Below are 17,274 nucleotides of genomic sequence, written 5' to 3'. Positions count from 1 at the left end.
AGAGCACCTCTAGAAAACTTCCGATTTTAATTTCTGAAATTAGTTCGATCTTTACCTTCCGTGTTTATTATCTCGTAACGTTCCGCTAAGTTTTCTTTCAAATTCACCATCAGCCGATTACAGAAACTTCTTAATGTATACCGGATGCGTTTGATTTTGCAGCTTCCAGCTTCGAGCAAATCCTTTCAACAAGAGTTGGGGGTCGTTAGACGATACAATGAAAGCTCTGCTTTTCGGCCTCAGCTGATTCTCGGATTTCGCGCTACAAAGGCGTTAGAGAGACACATTTCTGTTTCGTTGGACGTGCGGTATGCGTTCTTGAGCGAGATGTGAGTTTGCTCGATCCTCATCTTTAAGAGGAGCGCATGCGTTCAGCGAAGCGGCGTACTTCGTTTCGTAATTTTTTGGCTTCCTGATGTTGAGTCCACCCTCCTGGGTTGGTTGCGAATACAGTCGCCGTGCGGAAAGGGACACCGGAGAGTCGAAGTACGAAGGTAGGATGTGCGTTTGGATGTTGGCTTCCGCGTCTGTGAAGACCTTCCGTGAGTTTGGTTTTGTCCTCGACGCAAAATTTAACACTTGTTGCATGCCTCTATGAGGCATGCGTAGGCGTTGAGGGGATGTTTCTGCTACCTGCTCTAATCTTTTTCGATGAATGGGCAAACTTTTCGACTTTTGTTACCTTAAATGTCTCATAGTCTTTCTTTTCATTGCCTATTATAGATCTTAGAACACGGCAGCCGTCAAAAATTTCATTTGCCATTCCCTCAACCAACCTGAGAGCTTTACTTTTTGACGCCTCTCTTAAAAGTATTTGACAGTTTGGGGTGTTCAAGTGTAGCCAAAATAGCTACTATTTCCAGTGAGTTGTTTAAAGGACAGGATAAGTCCCCCAAGCGTCCTACTGCGCTGCCGTTGTCTGCGTACCATCTTTGCGACACCTGCGTGTTCTGGAAAAATCTTAGCAAGCGGAGGATTACTACTCCATACATAGCCAACCTCTAGCCAGCCTTACATACAGCCTCTAGGGACAGCATTGTTCTACCTGTGACATATATATCTGACGTGCCTTAATACAAGTTTTGAACTACTAAACTCAAAGGGGGCAAATTCACTTGATATTTTCAACTGCAAAGTTACAGTTAAGGCAGTTGAAGCCGTTTTTTGCGTCTATTAAGCTTCATTTTTAGATTTTCAAATTGCTAGCGCAGAGAGTTAATTGGGTGTTCAATCCAGCAGATTTGGCTCTGGCATTGTTGTGTCTTGCCCCAAAAAAAATTAAGTCGTTTTCTATTAGCCGTTTTTAATAAGCGATTAAATTGTTGATGATGCTTTTGCCTATGATGCGAGAAAGAACTTCTTTTCCGCCAAAAAGTTATAAATGAGGATTTTGTTCAAGGGGATTAGTCTGCATGCGTTGTACGCTTCAGGAGATCTTTCAAATATTTTTTCAGTTTACAACCAAAACTAATTTTGGCTACCGTTTTTGGTGTTTCTGATGAAATTTCTTTTTTAAAATTGAAAATTCGCCTGGACTCGTTTGTGTCTAAGCCAAAAGATCCGTTGCTGCCATGTCTTTTCAAGGCTGCATTTTTAATTGCCGAAGCGCTGATGTATTTGAAGACTACGCGCTGGTACAAGATTGTTTGAAACGTGCTTTCTGTAGCTATGTAATTGAGGCTTACATGGTATATGGAAGGAGTCTTGTGTTTCTGTTTGAGCATTTCGTATACAGTTTTTCCGTTAATTGTATCCTTTGGTGATAATGTCTCAGATGATACTTCATCAGTGAGACAGTCGGTGGCGTTCGATTTTTTTCCCGTCTCCTTGAAGTTGTTGAGCTGTTTAATTTCATCAATTTTGCCGTTTTTAGGAGTGTTATGAAATTTATACTGCAGAACTCTAGCTTCCAGAAGAAGCTCGTCGATGCTGCCTTGGAACCATAATTTTAGGCATCGGGTGACGGTCTTGGTAACTGACCCGTCTTTGGTCAACTTCACGCCAGGTGGGGAAGATAGCGGCAACCTTCAATCAAATTTCTTCTTCGATTCCCTTTCTGCAAATTGTTTCAGAAATTCATCAAAGCAATCCGCGAACTTTAGCGCAGCTTCATTTTTGTTCAGTGTTATAAAGTTTGCCTGCCGGTGACAGATCTTTTTATGAATTCTGATGATCTTATGAATTCTGTTAATCTTATCGCAGTTTCCTGGTATCCAATCAAAGTTCTTCTTAGGTGCCCTTTCTGCAAATTGTATCAGAATTGCACTAAAGCAATCCGCAAACTTTTGCCCTGCTTTCTTTTTGTTCAGTATTATAAAGTTTGACCGCCAGTGACAGATCTTTTTATGAATTCTGATAATCTTATGAATTCTGTTAATCTTATCGGAGTTTCCTCGTATTGTATGCCAGAACGTTGGGTAACATTTTTCGTTTTCGCTTCGTTATGGGGGCACTTGGGACTATGGATCCACTGTTGGCATCATCAGCAACAACCTAGGCTTCTGGCGGTAAAAAGGATGTATGGTCTTGATTTCCGGTATGGGAGTTAGCGGCGCAGGGCAGTATTAGGGACGTTGCCATCACCTTGTGCTGCTTTTGAAATGCAACGCGGTCATTGAAACCCCGCTGGGTGGTCACTGGATCGTTTCACAAGGTCTTGGTTTCCAGTTTGGGGGTTAGTGGCGCAGGGCAGTAATAGGGACGTTGCGACCACCTCGTGCTGCTTTTGAAATGCAACGTGGACATTGAAACCCGGGAGGGTAGTCACTGGATAGTTTCAAACCACTGCACCTTACGTGAAGCCAGTCGCTCCCGGCAAACGCTCGCGTTCCTCAGAAGAATTTTTCTAGGACTGCAATTACTTTGATCATGAAAACGGTTGAGCAAAGTAACGCATCCATGACCACTCAGGACATTGCGGGAGAGGAAACTGATAGTAAGAGCAAAAGTATAAATCAGGAAATGAAGCTTTCGAGCGAGAATCAAGTTTAACTTAGCTTCCAAAGAAAATAAATCAGTGCTGAGACATTAATCACACAGTCAGACAGTTCTTTGAAACTCCAAGCCATATGATGACTTCCAGCGATAAAAAGTCACAGGAGCCATGGAAACGAGCGGAACACTTCTCGCATCTAATTGCAGATTGGTCGATATAAACTGGTTTTTTACAGTAAAGATATTTTGGTTATCTGGTTCTCGGCATTGCATTCAGTGTATGAACCTATTTAATAAATTTGTCACAGCAATCCACCTGAATACAGTGACAGCTGGATTGATGTGAAACCAACTAAGTGTCCATTGTTACTGACCTTTAATAACGATGGACCCACAAATTATGCAATTTGAAGATCGCATTAAATTGTTCAGGGTTATCCTGGGAAGTTGTTAGCATAACCTTAACAATTTTCTAACACCCTTTTTCCAGAAGATTGATGAAGCAAACATAGAAATTAACACCAATGACGCACGAAAGACTCTAGAGCAAATAAGACCTGAAAAAGTTAAACAAATCCTATCATTAGATGTAAGACGTTTATACGCCAACGTTCCTGTAAAGGAACCCATTAACATTGCCATGCGATAGCTTAACAAATTTTTAACACCCTTTTTCTAGATTATTGATGACGCAAACATAGAAACCAACACCAATGACGCACGAAAGACTCTGGAGCAAACAAAACTTAAAAAAGATAAACAAATCCCATCATTAGATGTAAGACGTTTTTACGCCAACGTTTCCGTAAAGGAACCCATTAACATTGCCATGCGATTGCTCATCAATTTTCTAACACCATTTTTTTAGAACATTGATGGCGCAAACATAGAAACCAACACCAATGACGCACGAAAGAGTCTGGAGCAAATAAAACTTGAAAAAGATAAACAAATCCTATCATTAGATGTAAGACGTTTATACCCCAACGTTCCCGTAAAAGAAGCCATTAACATTGCCCTGCTATCGCTTTATGCTAGGGATAATAAACTAGACATACCTAGAACAACAATGAAACGTCCGCTTGAATTAGCCGTCGTAAACATCTATTTCAAATGCAATGAAAGTTTTTATTGTCAGAAAGAAGGGTTGGTAATGGGTGCGTCCTTGGCCGTGATTTTGACCAAACTTTGATTGAAATCTTGGGAGCCACAATTGAAATTACAGACACCTAAATGTAAATCCAAAGCACAATTGAGCACCTGTCACAATTGCGATTACCGTGTAACAGCACGTTTCAGGAATGTTGATTGTGAAATTTGCAATAGATGGTTTCACGCAAAATGTCAGCGAATCAGTAACACAGAACATGATAGCATGGAAAACAAGTTCCGGTCGTGTTAACTCTGCCATGTAAAATAATTGACTGACATTAACCAATTGTCCGAAACAACATTTTTTTTAAGATATGTCGACGAGGTGACACCAAAGAGCTGTTATATGAAGTCAATAACCTCCATCCAAATTTTCAATTTACATTAAAAACAACGGAAGACAAAAACAGTTTGCCATTTCGGGACATATCAAATAACGTACAAACGGAGGGCACAATTTTTTGAACCTGGTATCCAAAAACCATTGGATAATGAAACATTTTTGAACAATCGCAGCTGTGCACCCCTTCAACATAAGAAAAGCATAATACAGGGAACAATACACCGCCTGTTCCGAGACACTAGCACTTGGACGAGTTCCATGAAAAACTGATCCAAAGTGAATAGATTTGGAAACATAATCAATACCCTAGGCATTGGGTAGGGAAAATTGTCAAAGATAAAATTAACCAGCTGTGAATGAAAGAACAAAGAAAAGAATATTACGCTAGCGTAGCCGTAAAAGAATAGAAAAATAATGGAAAACAACAAATTTTATTACAGTACAGAGGCAATATTTCTAGTGAATTTGTAAAGAAGCTGAACAAAATTCATCCTGTACAGACAGTTTTTACCACTCGGAAAATTAAGAGCTGTGTACAAAGCCTTAAGTCTAGCTGTGATAAAGATCTCAAATCCACGTGATTTATGAACTCAAGTGTAATGCATGTGAATCCATCTGTGTAGGGCAGACATGCAAACATATTATCACTAGGGTTTCAGAGAATGCCAAGGTGGACTCAACGATGGTTATACACGCAATTGAGTGCAATGGTGATAAAACAGCTTTCCAGAGGAAGATATTAGACCAGTGAGGCAACCAATCTAAGTTAATGACACAATAGGCGCTTCATATAAGAACAATGAAACCAGCCATCAACACGCGCGGCGAATACCGAACACGAGAAATGACACTTAAAGCTTAGTGTGGAGATGAAAGTCCAACTTGAAAGGGACACGTTACAAAACGAAAGTTTCAACATTACAATTGAACAAAACGAAGTAAGTTTAAGGTAATTTATGTATGGTATTAAATACAAAAACATGTCGTTATGCATCTACTACATCAAATCAAAAACATATATATGCTCAGATATAAAATTTTGTAAATACGACTGTAGATATGTAAAAGTTCGTTTTTAAAATCCTTGAATGAATGGATTTTAGTGATTTGCATTTTGTTTTCAAATCTAAGTATACGACTCACCAAAACAGTTTTGAGGAGACAATTTCAGGGTGTGAGGGGGCGGTTCTTAGTCTTAAATGTGTGACCCCCTTTTTTCACCAACCCCGTTGTTGTTTCGCCCGTTGTTTGAGAGAAATTTGCATGACCTTAGTCGGTTATGTTTATAAGAAGCATTATTGGAGTATTACGTATGACGACAATTAATTTGCATTAGTAGTAGTAGTAGTAGTTCAGGTTTCTGCAATGCACGGGTTGAAGCACCCTCGTTGATCGTTATAAATGAGATAATTTCGAAATGGGGTTACAGTTTTTGCACAGGCAGCAAATTCTCCAAGTGCACATGTCAATTTCGTTAAAACTCCCAACAAAGAATTTCCAATAAATGTCGCTGATCCGATATTTTATATTTTTGTTGTCTGTAAGGTCTGTCTGTTTGTTGACAATATTATAGAGATAGGCTGTTCTCGACCAGAAATTTTTGTCGCTTTTGAATAATCGTTTTTTCGTAAGTTTGATTTCACATTTATATAAACTTTTCACAAAGTATAAACTTTTCTATGGCAATGTTGTATTTATTGTTTATGAGATCACATAGTAGTAATAAGCTGTGAAGTTCGAAGTAGAAAGATAGAGGTAGAATTTTCAGTTTGATTAAACGCTCCTTATATGTGAGAGAAGAACCTATTATCCATTTCGTCGCACTTTTTTGGATTCTTTCGATGAGTACTAGATCGCATTTAGACGGATACCACGCTTGGCAGGCGTAGAATATAATTGGTACAATTTAACCCGTGTATGCGTTTAATTCAACTTGAGGGAGAGTTCTGTGGTGAAGATTTCATCTGAGGTACCAAAGTGCTTTAAGAGTTTTGGAGGCTTGTGTGCTTGCGTTTTGATGCCAAGTGAGGTTATCACAAACTTGTATTCCGAGATCTTTTTGATGAGACGAGATGTTGACAGTTTCATTTTTTATTGTAAAGAGTGACTTTTTCTTGAAACAGAGCATCTTGCATTTGTTTTCATGGAGGCGCATTTCGTTATTATTGCACCATTCATTTAATTTCTGGAGATCAGTTTGAAGTTCATGTTTGTTATTAGAGAGCAATTTAAAATCATCTGCATAACCGTAGGTTTGACTGTATTCGATTTTTTGTGGTAAATCATTTATGTAGACGAGAAAAATTAGTGGCCCCAGGATTGAACCTTGCGGTACGCCGCTAGTGACGTTTTCGAAATGGGGTTACAGTTTTTGCACAGGCAGCAAATTCTCCAAGTGCAGATGTCAATTTCGTTAAAACTCCTAAAAAAGAATTTCCAATAAATGTCGCTGATCCGATATTTTATATTTTTGTTGTCTGTAAGGTCTGTCTGTTTGTTGACAATATTATAGAGATAGGCTGTTCTCGACCAGAAATTTTCGTCGCTTTTGAATAATCGTTTTTTTCGTAATTTTGATTTCACATTTCGCGCCTTGTCTCGTCCGATTATTGTTGTTGAAAAGTATAAACTTTTCTATGGCAATGTTGTATTTATTGTTTATGAGATCACATAGTAGTAATAAGCTGTGAAGTTCGAAGTAGAAAGATAGAGGTAGAATTTTCAGTTTGATTAAACGCTCCTTATATGTGAGAGAAGAACCTATTATCCATTTCGTCGCACTTTTTTGGATTCTTTCGATGAGTACTAGATCGCATTTAGACGGATACCACACTTGGCAGGCCTAGGATATAATTGGTACAATTTAACCCGTGTATGCGTTTAATTCAACTTGAGGGAGAGTTCTGTGGTGAAGATTTCTTCTGAGGTACCAAAGTGCTTTAAGAGTTTTGAAGGCTTGTGTGCTTGCGTTTTGATGCCAAGTGAGGTTATCACAAACTTGTATTCCGAGATCTTTTTGATGAGACGAGATGTTGACAGTTTCATTTTTTATTGTAAAGAGTGACTTTTTCTTGAAACAGAGCATCTTGCATTTGTTTTCATGGAGGCGCATTTCGTTATTATTGCACCATTCATTTAATATCTGGAGATCAGTTTGAAGTTCATGTTTGTTATTAGAGAGCAATTTGTAATCATCTGCATAACCGTAGGTTTGACTGTATTCGATTTTTTGTGGTAAATCATTTATGTAGACGAGAAAAATTAGTGGCCCCAGGATTGAACCTTGCGGTACGCCGCTAGTGACGTTTTCGAAATGGGGTTTCAGTTTTTGCACAGGCAGCAAATTCTCCAAGTGCACATGTCAATTTCTTTAAAACTCCTAAAAAAGAATTTCCAATAAATGTCGCTGATCCGATATTTTATATTTTTGTTGTCTGTAAGGTCTGTCTGTTTGTTGACAATATTATAGAGATAGGCTGTTCTCGACCAGAAATTTTAGTCGCTTTTGAATTATCGTTTTTTCGTAAGTTTGATTTCACATTTCGCGCCTTGTCTCGTCCGATTATTGTTGTTGAAAAGTATAAACTTTTCTATGGCAATGTTGTATTTATTGTTTATGAGATCACATAGTAGTAATAAGCTGTGAAGTTCGAAGTAGAAAGATAGAGGTAGAATTTTCAGTTTGATTAAACGCTCCTTATATGTGAGAGAAGAACCTATTATCCATTTCGTCGCACTTTTTTGGATTCTTTCGATGAGTACTAGATCGCATTTAGACGGATACCACACTTGGCAGGCGTAGGATATAATTGGTACAATTTAACCCGTGTATGCGTTTAATTCAACTTGAGGGAGAGTTCTGTGGTGAAGATTTCTTCTGAGGTACCAAAGTGCTTTAAGAGTTTTGGAGGCTTGTGTGCTTGCGTTTTGATGCCAAGTGAGGTTATCACAAACTTGTATTCCGAGATCTTTTTGATGAGACGAGATGTTGACAGTTTCATTTTTTATTGTAAAGAGTGACTTTTTCTTGAAACAGAGCATCTTGCATTTGTTTTCATGGAGGCGCATTTCGTTATTATTGCACCATTCATTTAATTTCTGGAGATCAGTTTGAAGTTCATGTTTGTTATTAGAGAGCAATTTGTAATAATCTGCATAACCGTAGATTTGACTGTATTCGATTTTTTGTGGTAAATCATTTATGTAGACCAAAAAAATTAGTGGCCCCAGGATTGAACCTTGCGGTACGCCGCTAGTGACGTCACGAAGGCTCGACGTTGAGGTTCCAATGCGAACACGTTGTTTTCTGTCGTCACAGTAGTTGGCTATTAATCTGAGCGCTTTTCCCCCGATCCCTGATTCCGACAGTTTTGCAACAACGCGGTGGTAGGGTACTGTATCAAACGCTTTCCGGAAATCGAGGTAGAAAACGAAAAGTTCATCATGTGCAATTGAGTCGACTTCTTTGTACAGTTGGTCTAGAAAGCATAACTTTTGAATAATTGTTGAAAGTTGAGGCCCAAAACCAAACTGGGAATCGTGATGTGTTCCTTTAACGTGCTCATAGAGTTTGTTGAAAAAAGGTTTCTCGAAAACTTTTGAGAGGCAACATAGGCAATTAATTGGTCTATACATTTTGATTGCGGCTTTATCGCCCTCTTTGTGTATTGGTGTTATGTCACTTTGTTTCCAATATGCTGGAAATTTACCTTTGTTAATGAATGTTTGAAAAAGTAAGGATCTGCTTATTGTTTTTGATAGATTTTTCAGAAACAGGTTACTTATATCATCAGGGTCGTTGGCTTTACTAGTATCAAGTTTGTTTAGTATACTTTCAATTTCTTTTTCTGAAATATCAAAGCGATTAAGATCTTTTTCTTCAAAATTGAACTGGTTCTCAACATTTGATATTTTTGAATTGAAAACACTCTGAAAAATAGATTGAACAACTCGGCTTTCTCTTCATTGGTGTTAGCAGTTTGTTCATTTAGGTGCATCTCGCTTGGGAATGGTGTGACTTTTTTAATTGATCGTAAATATTTTTGAATAACGCTGAATTGACGTGTTGCGAAAATCTTGCTTTCATAGATGACTTGATCGTTTTTACAAAGTGTGTTGACTTTTTCTTCGAGACAATCTATTTTGTTTAGTGTGCTTGGAGCAGGACTTGGATGGGCAATTGCTTTTCGTTTCAAAGTTGATAGTTTTTCATTTCATGGGATGTGCTTTTTGACACCCACGGGGGGAGCTGTGATCTGTGCTGAGTTACTCTTGGGACATTTTGATCGAAAAGGCGATTGAACCATTCATACCACTGTTTAAGAGGTTCGTCAACGTTACTGTAACAATAGGGGTTAAATGGGTTTTTTGAGATGTTGCAGTTGAATTTAATCCAATCTATTCTTTTGTAAGCGTATTTTGGTCTGCTGCGATCGGTCGCTTGATCGTAGTTGCATTCGTATCGTGTTATGTAAGCGTAATGATCTGATCATTTTTTGTTGTTGAGGGCATAGTTATTACTAATTTTGGTTTCGATTTTCGAATTGATCCAAAATTGCGGTTCGTTTGTTAGGAAGACATCTAGCTGTTTTTTATACCCCAAAATGTCAGTGACGTTGAGCATTTGTTCAAAATTTTCATCTACGAAATAGTTGAGCCAGGTGTTGTCAAGTTCATCTGGTGACGACATTTGTTTCCAGTCAGTGGTTGAGAAGTTGAGATCTCCTGTAATGATGATTGATTTTGGCTTTGTTTTCTTCTCTAAAAACTTTAGCGTTTGTGTGAGGTCTTCAAACTTCTGCTTGCGCCATCTGTATGGGCTGCCTATAGGTGGGTTGTAAATGCAGAAAATTAGGGTTGAGTCATTTTTAGTGTTAATTTTTACGGTTAGGCAACCCTCACATGTGTTCTTAACGAACAATTCTTTAGATTTGATGTTGTCTTTTACCGCCACTAGAACACCTCCATGTTTTGAGACACCGCATTTTGAAGTTCTGTCATTTCTGTGAATGACATAATTTTTGAGAAAGAGTGCTTCGTTTGGAACTTCTTCTGTTAGCCATGTCTCGGTTAGGCAAAGAATGTCTGGATTGTAGGGGACAATAGCGTTTGCAAATGCAAATATTCGTGGTAGATCGATGAAACTATGTAAATTAAACGTTAGAATTGATACCTCTTGTTTTTTGTCTGTCAGGTGGAATACCGAGCATTGTCTAAGTACTCGACCCAATTTTCATCTTGTTTTTCGTATAATGTCAGATTCATTACTTTCAAGTTTTTTCTGGGGAAAACTGCTTCTATTAAGTCTTTTCGCTTTTTCAGACAGTTATTCAGTTGCTCTTCTTCTTGTAGGGAGTAGTCTTTGCTAATGTACACTGTTTTGCTATATCGTTTCAATCTTGAGAGTGAGAGTAGTAAGATGCGTTTGTCAAACATACATGGCATGGTTGCAAGAATGGTACGATGCCTTCCATCTTTGAAAGCACCCATGCGCCTGCAGTCCGTAATTTGGCAGTCTAGCTTGAGGAATTTGAGGATTGACTGTATTTCTTGTATATCTTCTTCAGCTCTTTCACGAGCGGTTTCTTTCTTACTTTCATCTATTCCTCTTATTCTGATAGCCAGGTCATTTGCAGTTCTAGCCTTTACTGTGGGGTTTTTTTCAATGTTGTTGTTAGCTGTTGGCAGTTTTTTCTCAATTTCATTTATTTTGCTGCTAATAGTTTCTTTGATTGTGGTTTGAAGGTCCTCTTTTATTTCTAGATTGTTCTGTTTTTGTGGTGGACTTTTTATGATGTCCAGAATCACATCACGTTTGTTCTGCTGTACGCAAGCGTTGCATAGAAGCAGAACGTTTTGATTGACCTGTTGAAGTGCATTTATTATTTCGATGCTAAATTTTGTGCAGCTTGGGGACATGTGCATGATTGTGGCACAGCGTACGCAACGGAAGATTGCCTCTTTTTTACCAATTGGCTTAGAACAGGTTTCACATTGGATACTCATACCCTCTAATTGAATTTGTTTACCAGATGTTTTGGAACTCATTCCGTTGTGTGTGTGATTTATAGAAAAATTCGAAGTATAGACGGGTGGATCTAATCCCAGCACAGTGGTATTCCTTTGGATGGTCTTTTTTGTCTATGTTTGCGCTGAAATTTTTGCGTAGGATTTTGTTCTTTAAAATGGAGCAGAGGTGGACGGCGAGTTGAGGTGGACGGCGTCGTTACTTGCGTTGTCGCTTCCTCGTGATGGGATGCCAATTATAAATAAAATTTGGAAATCGGAGATGTTTCAATTGGGAATCTGCAAAAATTATGTTTCTGGTCTTGTAAGTTTTAAAGATATGAAATCGCATTCAGTTTTCTTTTATTCACCCGTCCAAGCTAGGAACGGACGGGGCTTGAAGGAAAGATAGATATAAACCGTTGGAACCAATAACTGGTACCGATGGTCTTATTGATATATTTCCTAGCTTCAAATGATCTGAAATCACACAGTTTGTAAATTTGTTCGGAGTCTATTTAATAAGTTTATCACAACAAATGATTCAATGCAACAGAAGTGATTCAGTGTACAACACGTAGGTACAGTGCAGTTGACTAGACAAGGCACAAAAAACGAGATCGTAGTGAAAAAAAGAAGACTAAAGAAAGCGGATTAAAACTTTGACCGCACACTACACTTGTAGTAGTAGTAGTAGTAGTAGTAGTAGTAGTAGTAGTAGTAGTAGTAGTAGTAGTAGTAGTAGTAGTAGTAGTAGTAGTAGTAGTAGTAGTAGTAGTAGTAGTAGTAGTAGTAGTAGTAGTAGTAGTAGTAGTAGTAGTAGTAGTAGTAGTAGTAGTAGTAGTAGTAGTAGTAGTAGTAGTAGTAGTAGTAGTAGTAGTAGTAGTAGTAGTAGTAGTAGTAGTAGTAGTAGTAGTAGTAGTAGTAGTAGTAGTAGTAGTAGTAGTAGTAGTAGTAGTAGTAGTAGTAGTAGTAGTAGTAGTAGTAGTAGTAGTAGTAGTAGTAGTAGTAGTAGTAGTAGTAGTAGTAGTAGTAGTAGTAGTAGTAGTAGTAGTAGTAGTAGTAGTAGTAGTAGTAGTAGTAGTAGTAGTAGTAGTAGTAGTAGTAGTAGTAGTAGTAGTAGTAGTAGTAGTAGTAGTAGTAGTAGTAGTAGTAGTAGTAGGAGTAGTTGTATTAGTAGTAGTAGTAGTAGTAGTAGTAGTAGTAGTAGTAGTAGTAGTAGTAGTAGTAGTAGTAGTAAAAGTAGTAGTAGTAGTAGTAGTAGTAGTAGACTTGGACTCTTTCGAAATTAATGGAGAGAAAACTTGAGAGTTTCCACTGTGGTTGTCTTCGGAGAATTCTACGTGTGTCATATCTGGAGAAAGCAACGAACGATGAAATTATGTCAAGATCGCGAATGCCCCAACTATCCACGATGATCATGCTCAAACGGATAAAATGGTACGGTCACATCCAGAGAATGGAACCAGGAAGATTAGCCCGCAGTGCCTTCGATTGGGACCCGCCCGATCAATACGCCCATGCCAGACGCGCTCCTGGGGGGCAACGGAAAACGTGGATGAGTCTAATCGAAGGAGACTGTGTACGAAACAAAGTATCGTTCACCAGATTGCAGGAGAAAGCAGCAACCGGGTCAAAGAATGCCTTCAACAATTTCGTCGTACAGCACTTCACAGAATAACCAAACAAATAACTCTTCTTGTTTTGTTTGTATTTGTATTTGTATTTGTTGCCAACCGTGCCTTTATTTCATATTTGGAATTAAAGTGTTGAAACAGTAGTAGTAGTAGTAGTAGTAGTAGTAGTAGTAGTAGTAGTAGTAGTAGTAGTAGTAGTAGTAGTAGTAGTAGTAGTAGTAGTAGTAGTAGTAGTAGTAGTAGTAGTAGTAGTAGTAGTAGTAGTAGTAGTAGTAGTAGTAGTAGTAGTAGTAGTAGTAGTAGTAGTAGTAGTAGTAGTAGTAGTAGTAGTAGTAGTAGTAGTAGTAGTAGTAGTAGTAGTAGTAGTAGTAGTAGTAGTAGTAGTAGTAGTAGTAGTAGTAGTAGTAGTAGTAGTAGTAGTAGTAGTAGTAGTAGTAGTAGTAGTAGTAGTAGTAGTAGTAGTAGTAGTAGTAGTAGTAGTAGTAGTAGTAGTAGTAGTAGTAGTAGTAGTAGTAGTAGTAGTAGTAGTAGTAGTAGTAGTAGTAGTAGTAGTAGTAGTAGTAGTAGTAGTAGTAGTAGTAGTAGTAGTAGTAGTAGTAGTAGTAGTAGTAGTAGTAGAGTAGTAGTAGTAGTAGTAGTAGTAGTAGTAGTAGTAGTAGTAGTAGTAGTAGTAGTAGTAGTAGTAGTAGTAGTAGTAGTAGTAGTAGTAGTAGTAGTAGTAGTAGTAGTAGTAGTAGAGTAGTAGTAGTAGTAGTAGTAAGTAGTAGTAGTAGTAGTAGTAGTAGTAGTAGTAGTAGTAGTAGTAGTAGTAGTAGTAGTAGTAGTAGTAGTAGTAGTAGTAGTAGTAGTAGTAGTAGTAGTAGTAGTATAGTAGGTAGTAGTAGTAGTAGTAGTAGTAGTAGTAGTAGTAGTAGTAGTAGTAGTAGTAGTAGTAGTAGTAGTAGTAGTAGTAGTAGTAGTATAGTAGTAGTAGTAGTAGTAGTAGTAGTAGTAGTAGTAGTAGTATTAGTAGTAGTAGTAGTAGTAGTAGTAGTAGTAGTAGTAGTAGTAGTAGTAGTAGTAGTAGTAGTAGTAGTAGTAGTAGTAGTAGTAGTAGTAGTAGTAGTAGTAGTAGTAGTAGTAGTAGTAGTAGTAGTAGTAGTAGTAGTAGTAGTAGTAGTAGTAGTAGTAGTAGTAGTAGTAGTAGTAGTAGTAGTAGTAGTAGTAGTAGTAGTAGTAGTAGTAGTAGTAGTAGTGGGGGACAAAATCCAACCTCACCTCCACGTGGTGTCCCCTGGGGTAGGTCATGTGCTGCGGCTCTCCGCTCACATGGTCGAGCTAACGAGGCACTGGTCTTCTAGTTTGTGGCGCAACTAGTCGTATCTCAGCCTTCAAACACCAAAACAATGAGTACATTCAACCATGGCCCCGAGTCCCGGGTAAGGGGTGCTAAGAATCTCCCGAGGAACCAACTCAGAATTGTAACTTTAAACGTCAGAACACTGACCCAAGCCGGATCTTTAGAGGCTTTGAAAATGGATCTGGCGCAATACAAGTTGGATATTCTGGGAGTGCAGGAGACGAGATTACAGGAGCAAGAAATTGATCTCGGAGACCACAAGCTCTACCTGTCTGACTCGTGGTTGTCTGGTGTAAAGTCGAGACAAGGAGGAGTGGGCGTTGCTGTAAAGAAGTCATTGATAAACAGCATCGTAGAACAAGTGGCTCTTAGTGAACGTATTTGCTACGTCAAGTTCGCGGCTCGGAGGAGAGCCAATCTAGCTGTTGTTGTCTGCTACGCACCTACGAATGAAGCTAGTCTCCAAGAGAAGGATTTGTTTTGGAGTCAACTTTCAGACCTAGTTTACAGCTTCAAACATAGGGAGCGTATTTGTGTCATCGGTGACCTCAATGCAGAGCCTGGACACCAGTTGAATGACACCATGAGCTGCAGAGGCCCGTTTTGACCTCAATGCAGAGCCTGGACACCAGTTGAATGACACCATGAGCTGCAGAGGCCCGTTTGGAATGGGTGAAGAAAATGAAAACTCGGAAAAGTTGTTATCATTTTGCACTTCACACAAATTGCTCGTAGGTGGTACATGGTTCCAGCATCGACAAGTGCATCGGTACACCTACAACCCTCCCGATCCGAGTTGTCGAAAAAAGATGCTGGATCACATTCTGTTTGCAGAGAGATACAGAGGATGTCTGACGAATGTGAGGACCAGAAGAGGGAAAACCACATTTACCGATCATGAACTGGTCATTGCGGAAGTATCTATGAAACTTTTGTCTAAAAAGCCATGTTTCACGCCCAGAATCAGTTCTGCAAAGCTGCAAGATGAAACAACGCGTGACTTATTCACGCAGGAGGTCAAGTTACATCTTGATAAGAGCGGTGATTTCGAGAATACAGAGCAGTCTTGGGACAATTTTCGAAAAGCCCTGAACCAAGCAGCAGTGAAATGCCTCCTTCCGGACAAGCGAGTGAACAAACCTTGGATTTCTCCAGATTCTCTGGAACTTATCCGGAAACGAGCTGATCTACAGTTGAAGAAACACAGCAGCGCGGTGGCGTTGTTAGAGTTCACAAACTGCTGTAAGGAAGTCAGAAAAGCTCTACGTGCAGACAAACGGGCATGGCTTGAACGCAAAGGCCAAGAAGTGCAGAGCTTTGCGGACAGAGGCAACTTGAAGGAGGTTTTTGGGGCATCACAGCAGATTTGCCGAAAACTGGAGTCCCCAGTTGACCAAATTAGTTTCAAGCACTGGCGTCAACTTACGGACGAAAGAGGAACGACTTGAACGCTGGACGGAACATTTTAGTCAACTCCTGAATCCCTCAACATCCAGTTGCAGTACGAGATTGGATCCCGAAGAAGCAGCTGAAAGCTTGTCGATTGACCTGAGCCCAATTCGATTTGAAGAAGTGCTTGAAGCTGTCCGCAGGTTGAAGAATGGCAAGGCAAGTGGACCCGATAACATTTCCTGTGAGATGTTGAAAGCACACCAGGGTATTGTCGAGTGGCTCTGGGACATCATAGATAAGTGTTGGTCGACGGAAGTTCTGCCCGATGACTGGAAGGTGGCAGAAATTGTCCCATTATACAAGAGTAAAGGAAAGAGGTCAGAGTGTTCGAACCACCGAGGGATCTCTCTATTGTCAGTACCAGGCAAAGTGTTCGCTTCCGTTATTCTCAATCGATGCAAAGATTCAGTGGATTGCGTCTTAAGGGAAGAGCAGTGCGGCTTCAAAAAAAGCAGAGGATGCGCCGATCAACTCTTTGCCCTGCGTCAAATAATAGAGAAATCAATGGCGTTTCAATTGGATATTAGCTTTTGTTTCATAGACTTTCGAGCGGCATTCGATTCTGTCGATCGTGAGCAGATGTACCAGATAATGAAACACTATGGTCTTCCGCAAAAAGTGATAAACATCATAAGAAACAGCTATGATGGATTCAAATGTCGAGTCAAAGCCGAAGGTGAGAAGGGACGCTTATTTGATGTCAGAACGGGCGTTAGGCAGGGTGATGTGTGGTCCCCAATCCTATTCGGCCTTGTCATCAACTACATTTTGGCTAACTCGGTGCATGGAGGATTAGACATTGGGAGATTGGTGGCTGACTTAGATTTTGCTGATGATGTTGCTCTCGTGGGGGTCTCAGACAGTGAGGTGCAAGAAAACCTGCATCGAATCGAGGCCCTTGCGGAAGCCGCTGGTCTGAAGATTAATGTGGCCAAAACAAAGAATATGGGCGTAAAATGCGACAGCCCAAATGTTGTTGCAGTGCCTAGTATCCAACAGAACGTGGAGATACTCACTGGAACACATAAAGGCAAACTAGGACTCCTGGCAGAGACATCTAGCCAGTCACGACTAACCATCAGCACGGAGGTGCTGCTGGGAACGAAAAAGAAAGACAAGATGGCCGGAAGCTAAGATTGAAAAGCTTAGCGGTGGCTAAGCCAGCGTTGGTAGCTTCACAACAACAATCTGCGGTAGCAGATTCAGAGTCGCTAGAAAATGAGAGTCGGTCAGTGGTGGCTGACCAAGAGTCTTTAAGATGTCAGAATTGTCAGCGGCAATTCAGTACAGTTACCGGACGCAAAGTGCACCAAACAAGATTCTGCAAAGCCGGTTTGTCAAAGAATGTCGTCGACAAGTCAAAGTTCGAGCAGCTAGAGGCGAGCCTTACCTGTGACAAGTGTGAAAGAAAG

At 39.6% G+C, this 17,274-nt stretch overlaps 1 protein-coding gene across 1 annotated transcript in view; it reads right to left on the bottom strand.

The window, feature by feature from the left end:
* Positions 1-11,965, bottom strand: part of LOC142341811 (phosphorylase b kinase gamma catalytic chain, skeletal muscle/heart isoform-like) — a 236,509-nt gene extending 224,544 nt beyond the window's left edge. Inside the window, exon 1 of the mRNA XM_075393054.1 lies at positions 11,951-11,965. The gene's annotated coding sequence lies outside the window, so the exon portion shown is untranslated. The remainder of the gene's footprint in view (positions 1-11,950) is intronic.
* Between the last annotated feature and the right edge of the window lie 5,309 nt (positions 11,966-17,274).

The sequence above is a fragment of the Convolutriloba macropyga genome, chromosome 6 (genome assembly GCF_964194025.1).
Source record: "Convolutriloba macropyga chromosome 6, txConMacr16.3, whole genome shotgun sequence".
Classification (NCBI taxonomy): Eukaryota; Metazoa; Xenacoelomorpha; order Acoela; family Convolutidae; genus Convolutriloba; species Convolutriloba macropyga.
The sequence above is the reverse complement of the archived record's forward strand: the minus strand, read 5'-3'. Positions and strand labels throughout refer to the sequence as shown.